Below are 13,230 nucleotides of genomic sequence, written 5' to 3'. Positions count from 1 at the left end.
ACTTCGTCCCGTGTCCGGATGGGACTTTCCTTGGCGTGGAAGGCAAGCTTGGCGATACGGATATGTAGATCTCCTACCATTGTAACCGACTCTGTGTAACCCTAGCCCTCTCCGGTGTTTATATAAACCGGATGGTTTTAGTCCGTAGGACATAACAACAATCATACCATAGGCTAGCTTCTAGGGTTTAGCCTCCTTGATCTCGTGGTAGATCTACTCTTGTAATACCCACATCATCAATATCAATCAAGCAGGACGTAGGGTTTTACCTCCGTCAAGAGGGCCCGAACCTGGGTAAAACATCGTGTCCCTTGTCTCCTGTTACCATCCGCCTAGACGCACAGTTCGGGACCCCCTACCCGAGATCCGCCGGTTTTGACACCGACATTGGTGCTTTCATTGAGAGTTCCTCTGTGCCGTCGCAATCAGGAAGGATGCCTCTTCCCGTCTTTAAAGATGGTACCATTGCCAAAGGATATTTGGCCGCCGGTCAAGCTATCCGGCTAGGTGGTTTTCTTATGACCGCCTGTTCGGCCATCGCTTCGACAATGACCTCTCGGGTCATCAAAAGCGATCTTCGCATCAACTCGGAATTCGCCGAGCAGCTGGATCCGATGGAGCTCTCTTCCGTAAGCGAGATCTTGGATCGCATCGCCGCCTTGGGAGTCGCTACAGACTACGATTAGATTGGGCTTAAAACCGATCTGAGAGAAATTAACTCTCCCCAGGCTACCCACCATGTTGCTGTGGTAGAAGAACAACACGACGACTCTTCTTCTATGTTAAAAACCAGTTATGTCCGGATTCCCGATCCCTCCATGTCGGATTCCCGCGGAGGGACGGACGTCAATCGAGTACTGAACCTAAAGTCAGACAGCAGACTAGATTCGTTGGACGACCTCCAGCAATCCAAGCTTCCAAATCCAGAAACTCCTCGGCCTTTGAGCCTCAGATTGGGCGGGGTTCCGAATTTAGTTCCACCTGCCCACCCAAACACAAGCGATCTATCTCACATACGGCAAGAGCCCGATGAAACAGTACATCATTACTGGGCCAGATTCCTCCTGGTTATGGACAGGATAAAGGACTGCCATGAGGAAAGCGCAATCTCTATTTTCTGCAACAATTGCACGGACAAGGGAATCATGAACGCCATAAGTCGTCGCGAGGTCACGCGCTTCACCGACCTGGCGACCATAGTACGAAAATACTGTGCGATGGAGAGTGCCTGGAAAACCGAAACTAGATTTTGGGACAATCCGGCCCTGAACACAACCTTAGTCCGGAATAAAAGGGTGCACCATGCTCAAGCACCTGGGTCAAAAACCAAAAAGCAAAAAACCCCTAAAGGGTACGGAACCGTACTGGAGGGATGGCTCAGCGGACCCTGCAAAATCCATAATGCAGAAGGCGCCACTCCAACACATAGCCTCCGAGCATGTTGGATACTACGGCAGGTGGCCAAAAGTGGCAAAGGGCTTCTAACCCCGGAGAACCAGCCCAACAGTACCAGTACGGTATTAACAGTCTTTGAGACTTTCGCATCAAATAATATGCGGAAACGAACAATCTGCAGCCTCGCCGAAGTCTACCAAGTAGCAACAACAAATCCATGGAGCGACACGGCTATCACCTTCAATGCCAGCAACAAACCTAAATTCTGAACAGCCCGAGCACCAGCCGCATTGGTCCTCAGTCCAATAGTGGACGACTTTCGTCTTACCAAGGTACTCATGGATGGCGACAGCGGATTAAACCTCATCTACGAGGAAACCCTCCAAAAAATGGAAATAGACTGGAGCCGCATTGAGCGAAGCAGCACAACCTTTAGAGGAATAATCCCTAGTCGGGAAGTACGCTGCACAGGAAAAATCACACTAGATGTGGTGTTCGGCTCGCCGGACAACTACAGGTCCGAGGAAGTCACGTTCCAAGTGGCCCCGTTCAGCAGCGGATATCACGCTCTATTAGGGCGAGAGGCATTCACAATTTTCCAAGCCGTACCCCATTACGGGTACATGAAGCTCAAAATGCCCGGGCCCAATGGAATCATCACTCTGGTCAGTGATCCGGACATAGCACTCCGCGCTGAAAATAAGACAGCCGCACTAGCCCTAGAGGCACTATCCGAAGCCCTAGCGGCAGAAGAACTCACTGCACTACGCTCCACGGTGAATAGGGACGATGTGATACTCGATAAGAGATCTAAGTCCACCTCTTTTAAACCAGCAGACGAAATAGTCAAATTCCAGGTCCATCCAACGGACCCCACAAAGACGGCCTCCATTGGGGCACAATTAAACCCTGATATAGAAGCCGCACTACGAGAATTCCTTCGGGAAAATTGGGACATTTTTGCCTGGCACCCTTCAGATATGCTAGGAATCCCACGCAGGCTGGCAGAGCACAGCCTAAATATCCTAAAAGGATTCAAGCCAGTCAAACAGGCTCTTCGACGATTTTCCGAACCCAAAAGACAAGCAATGGGAGAGGAGCTAGCCAAACTATTAGAAGCCGGATTCATCAGAGATATAAAACATCTGGACTGGCTAGCGAACCTGGTAATGGTACCAAAAAAGGACAAATCCTGGCGCCTTTGTGTGGATTTTAAAGACCTTAATAAGGCCTGTCCAAAGGATCCTTTCCCTCTCCCCCGCATCGACCAAATCATCGATGCTACCGCGGGGCACGATTCATTGTGTTTCCTCGACGCATACTCCGGATACCATCAAATCAAGATGGCGGAAACAGACCAGGCCACAACGGCATTCATTACTCCATACGGACCATTCTGCTTCAACACAATGCCCTTCGGACTTAAAAACGCCGGCGCAACATATCAGCGCATGATTCAGACATGTCTGGCTACCCAGATCGGCAAAACAGTGGAGGCATACGTAGACGATGTGGTCGTTAAGACCAAACACGTCGAAACTCTAGTAGACGATTTGAGGCTCACATTCGACAACCTCCGAGCATATGACATTAAGCTCAACCCAGAAAAATGCGTTTTCGGCGTACCAGCCGGAAAGCTCTTGGGCTTCATTGTATCTGGTAGAGGAATTGAAGCAAACCCAGCCAAGATCCGAGCTCTGTCACAACTGGATATCCCAAAAGACCTCAAACAAATACAAAAACTGACTGGATGCGTGGCGGCTCTAAGCCGCTTCATCTCCCGTTTGGGAGAAAAGGCATTGCCTCTCTACCGCCTCCTCCGGCGCACCGAACACTTCGAGTGGACGGATGCTGCCACGGCCAGACTCGAAGAAATAAAGGCCATATTAGCAACAAATCCGGTCCTGGCCGCGCCCAACCTAGGCGAACCAATGTTATTATATATCGCGGCAACACATCAAGTTGTCAGCGCAGCGCTCGTCGTCGAACGAGAAACAGAAGGACACAAATTCCCTCTTCAAAAACCAGTGTACTACGTATCCACTGTCTTAACCCATGCAAGTCCCAGTATCCACATTATCAAAAGATAGCGTACGCGGTGTTCATGGCATCCCAGAAGCTGAGACACTACTTTCAAGAGTGCTCGATAATAGTGGCCTCCGAAGTACCCCTCAACGACATTATAAACAACCGCGACGCGATGGGCAGGATTGCAAAATGGGCCATTGAGCTCTTACCATTTGTCATAACCTACAAACCAAGGCGAGCTATTAAGTCGCAAGTTTTGGCTGACTTCATCGCCGAATGGACCGAAGCCGAACTCCCTAAAGAGTACGGCGCATACTCCAATTGGATCATGCATTTCGAGGGCTCCAAAATGTTGGCCGGCTTGGGGGCTGGCGCCGTACTGACGTCCCCAACCGGAGACACAGTCCAATACGTACTTCGGATAATGTACACGGACTCCAACAATGCAGCCGAATATGAGGCCCTTCTACATGGTCTCCGGATGGCAATCTCCATGGGTATTCGACGCCTAGAGGTGCGTGGGGATTCAAACCTCGCAATATCCCAAGTAAATGGAGACTTTGACGCCAAGGATCCGAAAATGGCAGCCTATCGTAACGCCGTCTTAAAAATGTCAGCTCGGTTCGAAGGACTCGAATTCCACCATGTAGCCCAAGATAATAACCAGGCAGCCGACGTGTTGGCACGCATCGGCGCAAAACGCGATGCCGTCCCTCCAAACATCTTCCTGGAGTGGCTCTTTAAGCCATCCGTACTATGGGAAGAGGAGTCCGGAAATAGCAACCCAGAACCAACCGCGCCACCCAACACGGAACATTCTGACACAGTCGGTGGCTCAGCCAATGAAATAACACCCTCAGCCCACGAAATAATGGCAGTAATCGCCCCGTGGACGGAACCATTCCTAGCCTACTTAACTAGGCAGGAACTCCCCGAAGACCAAAATGAGGCCCGCTGCATAGTTCGGCGATCTAAAGCCTACAAGGTCCATGAGGGAGAACTTTATAAGAAAAGCACAACCGAGTCCTTCAAAGGTGCATCTCCGAAGAGGAAGGGCGAAATCTCCTGGCTGAAATTCACGCCGGACTCGGTGGGCACCACGCCGCAGCCCGGGCCCTTGTAGGCAAGGCCTTCCGTACAGGATTTTATTGGCCGACTGCCCGGGCAGATGCTCAGGACTTAGTCCAACGATGCGTCGGTTGCCAGCTCTTTGCTAATCAAAGCCACATGCCACCCACCGCCCTCAAAACTATACCCATCACCTGGCCGTTCGCGGTCTGGGGGCTTGATATGGTTGGACCCCTTAAAGGGGGAACCCACAAGCAAAAATACCTATTGGTCATGGTGGACAAATTCACCAAATGGATAGAGGCCAAGCCAGTTAAAACGGCCGAATCCGGACCCGTGATAGACTTCATATCCGGGGTAGTACACCGTTATGGTGTCCCCCACAGCATCATCACTGATAACGAGCACGAATTTCACGGCCGACGAGGTTAAACTCTGGTGCAAAAACATGGGCATCAGGCTCGACTACGCTTCAGTCTATCACCCCCAAACTAACGGTCAAGTCGAACGAGCAAATGGTCTAATCATGAGCGGCATCAAACCCAGATTAGTGCGGTCCCTCACGGAATCTAACACGCACTGGGTAGAGGAGCTCGACTCCGTACTCTGGGGGCTGCGGACCACGCCGAACCGCACTACCGGATTCACACCATTTTTTATGGTGTACGGCGCAGAGGCAGTTTTGCCCTGCGATATAATTCATGACTCACCTCGCGTGCGCATGTACGAAGAAAGAGAAGCCGAGTTGGATCGGCAGGACAGTTTGGACGCCTTAGAGGAGGAGCGGGACGTGGCAAAAGCTCGTTCCGCATTCTATCAGCAGCAGGCTCGAAGATATCAAAGCAGAGAAGTACGGGCCAAAACTTACAATGTTGGCGAACTTGTTCTACGCCTGCCGGACAAGAAAAAGGACAAACTTAAGCCCAAATGGGAAGGTCCCTTCATCATTGACCAAGTCCTGACCGGCGGAGCATACCGTCTACGTAACGCATCTGACAACCGACTCGAGCCGAACCCATGGAACGCAGCCCGTCTCCGAAGATTCTACGCCTAGCGCCGGACTCAGAGTTCGTCTCCCTCCTCCGTCCACCTTTTATATTTTCGCTGTCTCTTGTTCCCCTCCTTCTTTCCCCCCTTTTTTTAGTAAAAGCCTTTGAAGGGCTAATCTGCGCATTGTTCGCACACACTTGATGTGCTACTCGCACTCATTATACCTGGGGGCTTCTTTAACAGAAGCTTATTTATACGGGCTTCATGCCCAACACATGTGTCATACTTCCGCATGTACCTTTTATTCACCATTATATGCATCGATATGACTTAAGTTTTGGCCAAGCTGGGTTGCCTGGCTCCTGTGCTTACCCCTACGTTCCCGATTGTTCGGCTAGGAGGTAAAGGGAGCACCTCTGCGATTGTTACTGCCGGGTCAGCCGGATGTGTACCTCAGACTGGGTGAAGCCGAAAGCTAGCGTTCTTAAGGGAATATTCGGTCGGTGACTTGAAAGATGATTTATTACTTATTTAACTTATCTGCCCCCAGATGCTTTTTCTGCTCTTTTCGCAGTACGGACATGCACCTTAGGGCATGCCTCCCAGGGAAAGGAACCCCTAACGGAACTATTCTCCCTGGAAGATGTTTCTTACTAACCATGTAATATAACATAACTAGTTGGGCACTTGTCTGATAAAGCACTAATGACCCCTACGCCTGGTCTCCATGCATGCCCCGATTTTTATAACCGCTAGGGTATTCGGACACACTCCGGACTGTTGGGTCCCGAGGTTGAAGCGAAAAGGTCCGCAAAGACAAACGATCTACAATCCGGCTAGAAGGCATTTTACATGTCATTTTAAAATTACATCGTCAAATTGACTGATTGAACTCCTCTTCAATCCCATCTAACAGGCTGTCTAGTTTACAGTCCCGTTGGGAATATTTCGCGGCCAACTCTACTTGGCCGTACATTAAGCTCACAGGGATCTCCTTCCCATCGGGCCCCACAGGTCCGACCTCGGCCATGTGGTTTGGATCAGCCTTCGTGTACCGCGTCTTCACCATGGCCCAGGCCTCTCTGGCGCCTTGACGGCAGGCCGATATCTTCCACAGACGGAAGCGCTGCCGTACTCCCTGAAGCTTGTCAGCAAGCCCTCCAAGACCCTCGGGTAGGGAGACGGACGGCCATAAGGCCTGGACGACGCCGCTCATCGCCTGCCGAATACGTTCGTGCAGTTGCAGCAGCTCGGGAAGAAGGTCACCCGTGGAAGCAGGCATTTCCTCCGCCGGACGACCCGTGAGCACACCTACAGACACATTTCTGTCAATCGACTTCCTCGCCGAACTCTTCTTTTCAAAAGAGTTTGCTCAAGCACTTACTGTAAATGCCGCGACGAAGCCGCCGATTCTCCTTTACGGAGTCAGACAGCTGGACCCGAACATCTTTTAGTTCTTCGCCCAGCTGGGTGTTGGCATCTTGGAGTTTGTTCCTCTCCTGCTGCACCCTCATAAGCACCTTCTCGCCGGCCTTCAGCTGGCGTAGCAGATGTTGCTTGTCCGGTTCCAGTCCGGCACCCTCTGCAATTTAATTGTCAGACTTACGCACACGCCGCACTTCATAAACTACTTATCTTTTCGAAGTATGTATTACCAGAGGGGGTCTCTGTGGCTCCCCCTGCGGCGGCTAGTGCGGCCTCAAGTTGGGCCTTGCACTCTTGAAGCTCCTGGGACAGACAGGTATTCTTCTCCGTAAGATCCTGCATAAACAAATGATCCTTAAATCAGTTATTCTAACTATTTTAAGTCTCGGGGGCTACTGGCATATATAACTATTAAAATTCCTCACCCGTATGTCTTTCACATACTGCTCCGTGGCTCTGGTTAGACCATCTCGAGCGGCACGGAGGTGCGCGTCTCCCGCATTAAAGGCATTCAGTGCCTCCGGAGAGAAACACGCGTCACGAAGAACCGTCCGGCGGCGCCTGTGATTCATGGCGCTCTCCACCTCAGACCTGGTGGCGGACAGCCTGTCGGCATCCTCCGATTGGAGGAGCATCCGGCTCATGCCTTGTGTTCGCCTCCCCTTCCGGACCACGCGTTGGAGCATGGCTGGCGGAGGCTTGATTGGCAACCTCTCCGGACACTGTCCGGCGAGCGCTCTTCCTCCTGGGAAAATCATGAGCGTTAATATACCTCCTAGGATCTTTCCCTTAAAAACAGCGGTGCGCCGTACCGTTGCGGCGACGTTTCGATTCGCGCCGCACTCCTCTTCCGCCTGCTGGGCCGAACTGACCCTTGTTGGTCAGCCGCCGCGGGTTCGGCTTCCCGCCTTAAAGGCGCCTCCTGCGATGCACCATTGGTATACGATGGTCAGAAATGAGCATGGATCAAATGATGGTGTCAGGACTCCGGTCGTAGTCACCTGGGAAGCCGGAGATAAACCGGGGTAGTCAGCCGTAATGGCGACTAGAGCATTGTCCATGCTAAGTTGGTGGAACACCCCGTCAATCAGCTCCACCTTTATGTCCGGATCCTCTTCGGAGGCCGGATCAAGGGATCGTCCCGGATCCTCGGGCTGTGGAGTCAGGCTTTGTATGCCCTCCACGTCCCGGCGCAGCTCCTGCGTCAGAATCACAAAGTGAGACACTTGACTTTGGGAATATGGATCGGACAGATAAACGTCCGCTTACCCAGCTCCGAGGGTTATTCATGGAGAATCCATTCAATGGACTCGTGCGGAGGAAGTCCTCCTTCTCCCCCTTGTACAAGCCGGACAGGATCTTCACCAGATCGGCGGCCGATCCCGGCCCCTTGCGGCCATGACGGGTGGCGTCATCCTCCCCGTTGAAATCCCACATGGGGTGGCCCCTATATTGGAGCGGCTGCACCCCTCGCATAATGCACGTGGCCATGACTCCAATCATGGTCAATCCGGAGTGGGCCAGTAACCTTATCCGGCCCATCAGATATTGGACGCTCCCATCATCTTCCCGTTGAGGGCTCCGCGGGCGCCAACTCAGGTGTTTCTTCAAGGGAGCGTTGCTGAACTCCGGGAGGCCGATCCGAACTGGATCCGGCAGAGGGGCGTCCTCCATATAAAACCATTCCGAAGGCCAGTCTTCGGACGCCTTCTTAGGGGTTCCGGATAGATATCCGGTCCCGGCGATGCGCCATATTTCGGCTCCGCCCACTTGATATATCGACCCCTCGTGAGAACGGGGTACGAGGCAAAACAATCTCTTCCACAGCGCAAAATGGGGCTCGATGCCCAAGAACAGCTCGCAAAGAGCTACAAAGCCCGCGATGTGCAGAATGGAGGCAGGTGTAAGGTGGTGAAGCTGGAGTCCATAGAACTCCAGGAGCCCCCGGAGAAACGGATGTATGGGAAATCCGAGTCCCCTTATTAGATAAGGGACGAAGCATACCCGCTCTCCTTTGGAGGGATTGGGGACGCTCTCCGCCTGCTTTCCACCCCTGTAGGTGGCCAGTCCGGCTCGAACCGGAACCATGAAGGCTGGGGGAAGATATCCCTCGGTTTGGAGCGTCACTAGCTCGCTGTGTGGAACTGAACATCTCCCCCAATCTCCTGGCTGAGGGCTGGGAGCGCGAGAGGAGGAGCCGCGTCGACTATCCATGATGGAATGGATTTTTGTCAGAGGCGCTTCGATGAGTACTTGCGGAAGGAGGATGGTGTGAGTTGGATCTAGATCCTCGCCTCTCTTATAGGCAGCTCATTCGCGCGGCTAGGGGGTAAAACGCAAAAATACCCTAGCTTTTCGCATTCATACGACACGTGGAAGAGGGCCATTATTGGACGTGGAAGCCAAGGAGCGCAACATTTATAAGGAAGAGGGACACCATTCGGCAGGCACATGGAATTTGAAGGAGAACCCGCCTTGCAACACCGAAGACAATATACACGCCGGACTCGTCATCATTGAAGCCTGGTTCGGGGGCTACTGAGGGAGTCCCGGATTAGGGGGTGTCCGGATAGCCGAACTATCATCATCGGCCGGACTCCAAGACTATGAAGATACAAGATTGAAGACTTCGTCCCGTGTCCGGATGGGACTTTCCTTGGCGAGGAAGGCAAGCTTGGCGATACGGATATGTAGATCTCCTACCATTGTAACCGACTCTGTGTAACCCTAGCCCTCTCCGGTGTCTATATAAACCGGATGGTTTTAGTCCGTAGGACATAACAACAATCATACCATAGGCTAGCTTCTAGGGTTTACCCTCCTTGATCTTGTGGTAGATCTACTCTTGTAATACCCACATCATCAATATCAATCAAGCAGGACATAGGGTTTTACCTCCATCAAGAGGGCCCGAACCTGGGTAAAACATCGTGTCCCTTGTCTCCTGTTACCATCCGCCTAGACGCACAGTTCGGGACCCCCCACCCGAGATCCGCCGGTTTTGACACCGACAAACATCATGGCAGTTCTGCTGAAAACAACGTCAGTCCAGGTTAGTTTCATTCAAATCATGCAAGTTAGAGTCCAAAACAAGGGCAAAAGTGTTTATAAAAGTAGATGCGTTGGAGACGTATCAACTCCCCCAAGCTTAAACCTTTGCTTGTCCTCAAGCAATTCAGTTGATAAACTAAAAGTGATAAAGAAAAACTTTTACAAACTATGTTTGCTCTTGTTGTTGCACATGAAAAGCCATCATTCAAGTTTCAGCAAATATTATGAACTAACCACACTCACAATAACACATAGGTCTCACAGTTACTCATATCAATAACATAATCAGCTAGCGAGCCATAATAATAAAACTCGGATGACAACACTTTCTGAAAATAATCATAATATGATATAACAAAATGGTATCTCGCTAGCCCTTTCTAAGACCGCAAAACATAAATGCAGAGCACCTTTAAAGATCAAGGACTGACTAAACATTGTAATTCATGGTAAAAGAGATCCAGTCAAGTCATACTCAATATAAACCAATAATAATGAATGCAAATGACAGTGTGCTCTCCAGCGGGTGCTTTTAATAAGAAGGGTGATGACTCAACATAAAAGTAAATAGATAGGCCCTTCGCAGAGGGAATGATGCGGAGCATCCTTCCATCATCCCCATGGATGCATCTACATCTCCTTCAACACCACGTGGACCCATGACTCGAGCCTGCTCTAAGGCTATCGAAGATAAGGTGAACTCGCTCCTCTCCGAAATCCCTCTTTCTATTCAAGAGACATGGCTACTACCTCAGACGGAAACTCTGTGTGTGATCAGGTACAACACTGAAGAAGAAGCGACATGCGTCAACTCTCTGCTCAGCCCGGAACCTGCACGGAACTTCCGTCCCGCCTGGAACTTCCGGCCTCCTTCGACATCGACCACCCCGGGCATGCCAACTTTCTGCTTAACCCAGAACCTGCCCGGAACCTGGCCCGGAACTTCCGGTCCCCGGAACCTCTGGCCCTTCCCGGAACTTCCGGCCCCCGGAAGCCAGCCCTGCCTCACCGGTGCCAACTTTCGGCTTAGGCCGGACCCTGCCCGGAACCTCCGGCGCCCGGAACTTCCGGCCTGTCCCGGAACTTCCAGCCCTGCCTGCGCGCAGCCACTTGGGCCGAGGCCCGTGTACCCTTTCGCCCCGTAGACTATATATACTCCTTCATCCCGTACGTTTTAGGGTTAGCATTGGATAGCTCATATTTGTGTGAGAGCCTTGCTCATCCACTTGGATACTTCTCCTCAGAGTTCAGGACCTCTTCGAAGAAGATCCCCCAAGCGGATTCAAGACCCCTTTCTAGGGAAGACCATCAAGACCTCCATACGGAGAAGACCGGTGCCTTTGTATCCTTACCTTTGTTGATTGTAGATCATATGTATCTCTTTGTGTTCGGTGATCTAGCACCATGTGATTGATTCTTTGTCGGTTTCGTGATTCTCTCTCGTTCTCCCCGTGATTTCCCCTTTGTGCTTCCGCGTGTCCTTCGTGAATCTCCGTAGGATCCTCTCCAAACGCGAAAGATCGTCCAACTAGGGTTTTGCCCTACATCAGGGAAGCAGGGATTTGTAGAGGTGCCAGAGCTCGATTTTAAAATAGAGAGTGAATAACATTTTGAGCGGCATACTTTCGCTATCAATGCAACAACTATGAGATGGCTGTATCTTCCATACTACATGCATTATAGGCAGTTCCCAAACGGAATGGTAAAGGTTTATACTCCCCCAACCACCAAGAAGCATCAATCCATGGCTTGCTCGAAACAACGAGTGCCTCCAACAAAGAACAGCCTTGGGGGAGTTTTGTTTAATTATTTTGATTTGCTTTGATCTTTTTGGATCATGGGACTGGGCATCCCGGTTACCGGCCCTTTCTCATAAATGAGGAGCGGAGTCCACTCCTCTGGAGAATAACCCACCTAGCATGGAAGATATAGGCAGCCCTAGTTGAAACATGAGCTGCTCGAGCATACAAAATAGAATTTCATTTGAAGGTTTGGAGTTTGGCACATACAAATTTACTTGGAACGGCAGGTAAATACCGCATATAGGAAGGTATAGTGGACTCATATGGAACAACTTTGGGGTTTAAGGAGTTTGGATGCACAAGCAGAATTCCCGCTTAGTAGAGATGAAGGCTAGCAAAAGACTAGGAAGCGACCAACTGAGAGAGCGACAATAGTCGTAAACATGCATTAAAATTAATTCACACCGAGTACAAGCATGAGTAGGATATAATCCACCATGAACATAAATATCATGAAGGCTATGTTGATTTGATTCAACTACATGTGTGAACATGTGCCAAGTCGTGTCACTTAATACATTCAAAGGAGGATACCATCCCATCATATCACATCATAATCATTCTAATAGCATGTTGGCACGCAAGGTAAACCATTATAACTCATAGCTAATCAAGCATGGCACAAGCAACTATAATCTCTAAATGTCATTGCAAATATGTTTACTTCATAATAGCTGACTCAGGAACGATGAACTCATCATATTTACAAAAACAAGAGAGGTCGAGTTCATACTCGCTTTTCTCATCCCAATAAGTCCATCATATATCGTCATTATTGCCTTTCACTTGCACGACTGAACGATGTATATAATAATAAGAGTGCACGTGCATTGGACTAAGCTGGAATTTGCAAGCATTCAACTCAAGAGAGAAGACAAGTAATATGGACTCTATATAAATAAACAATCATGCATATAAGAGCCACTAAGCATTTTTTTCAATATGGTCTTCTCCACCCCCAAAAGAAAGAAAATAAAATAAAACTATTTACACGGGAAAGCTCCCAACGAGTAAAAGAAGAACGAGAAATATTTTTGGGTTTTCATTTCAATTTCTACCAGAAGCATGGAAATTAAACTAACTAATTTTTTTTGTTTTTCTTAAAATTTAACAAACACACAAGAAGAAGGCAGGAAAATAAATTTAAACTATCATGGATAATACAATGAAAAAGTATGAGCACCGACATCTAGCAATGAGTGTGTGTGAACATAAATGTAATGTTGGTGGGAAATACGTACTCCCCCAAGCTTAGGCTTTTGGCCTAAGTTGGTCTATTGCCAGGGATGGCCTGGCGGATATCCGTAGGTGAAGCTGGGGTCATACTGTGATGCAGTGGCTATCGCCGCCTGAGCTGTAGCATGGAGTCGAGCAGCCTCCACTCTCCTTTCGTACTCATCTGCCTCCTCTCTGGTAATAATATATCTTCTTTTTGCCTGTGAATCAAAGAAAGCAGGAGCAGGAAGAGCAA

This window comes from Triticum aestivum, chromosome 5B (assembly GCF_018294505.1).
Source record: "Triticum aestivum cultivar Chinese Spring chromosome 5B, IWGSC CS RefSeq v2.1, whole genome shotgun sequence".
NCBI classification, from domain to species: Eukaryota; Viridiplantae; Streptophyta; class Magnoliopsida; order Poales; family Poaceae; genus Triticum; species Triticum aestivum.
This window is presented reverse-complemented; position numbering follows the sequence as displayed.